Consider the following 1079-nt stretch of genomic DNA (forward strand, 5'->3'; position numbering starts at 1 on the left):
AATTTTGAGACAGGGTCTTGCTAAGTTGCTAAATTGCCTAGACTAGGATTGACTTTGCAGTTCTCCTGACTCAGCCTCCCAGAGTGCTAGGATAACAAGCACGCACAACCACAACTTGCTGCCATTGCTCTTTATGTCGCTTATGCTCAGGCAGCTTTAGGAGGCTGAAGGAAAAAGGCTCCTAGGAATGGAGTGGCTGGTAAATTCTTGGCCTTTTCTACAAAGGTCTATGCTATAGGGGTGGGCACAAGGACATGAATCTCACAGGATCTTGAATTTCTGACCCCAAGTGTGCCTGAAGCTACTCTCTTAGTCACTTTCTCGTTGCTGGTACAAAACATCTCCTTCCTTAAAGAAGGAGAGGGTTATTTTGGCTCACAGTTTCAGAAGTTTGAGTCCATGTTCAGCAGGCTGAAACACAGGAACGGCGTAGTGCAAGGCTCCAGGTGGTGGAGGCAATTGCTTGTGTCATGGCAGCCAGGAAGCTGACAGAGAAGGGAGGAACCGGAAGGGAGATACTCCTTCCAGGTCACAGCCCCCGTGACCTGCCTTTTCTAACCAGGCCACACCTCCAACAATATACTTAATCCATGGGTGAGTACAGAGTCCCCATAGTCAAAGTACCTTTTAAGAGCTCCACCCCAGGGTGCATGAGGCTTTGGGGAGACATTCTCGATCCAAACCGTAACTCTCCAAGCTGGGCAGGTTCAGAAAAGGGCTGATTGTTTGGTTAGGATACTGTCAAATGCCTAGTTTCTAAATGTTTTCTAATTACATCTTCCTAGCGCTGTTTTCCTCCCTAGAGATCGTGAAAATCAGTCTATGCTAATCACATAAGTGTCTCTTCTGTCTCTCAGTCTATATACATATAATTAGGTCTGTGCCTTACACGTATAATTAAGCCTCCTTAGAATTAATTGGGGGGCTTTGAGCAGAACTCTTCAGCAGCAAGTGGGCTTAACGGGGCGAGGGAGGCTGCACCTGCTAGATCAACGGGAAGGACTTACGTCCCCAAGGCCTTGCCACCTGTTTGTGTGTCCAGACAGGGGGAGAAATGTGCATACAATATGTATCTCCCT

The 1079-nt window shown here is 47.5% G+C and overlaps 1 protein-coding gene across 1 annotated transcript in view; it reads left to right on the forward strand.

The window, feature by feature from the left end:
• The window catches only part of LOC106146294 (myosin-3-like), a 9071-nt gene that overhangs the window by 6847 nt on the left and 1145 nt on the right, over positions 1–1079 (forward strand). The window lies entirely within an intron of this gene.

The sequence above is a fragment of the Chinchilla lanigera genome, unplaced genomic scaffold, assembly GCF_000276665.1.
Source record: "Chinchilla lanigera isolate Chin_1 unplaced genomic scaffold, ChiLan1.0 scaffold00059, whole genome shotgun sequence".
Classification (NCBI taxonomy): Eukaryota; Metazoa; Chordata; class Mammalia; order Rodentia; family Chinchillidae; genus Chinchilla; species Chinchilla lanigera.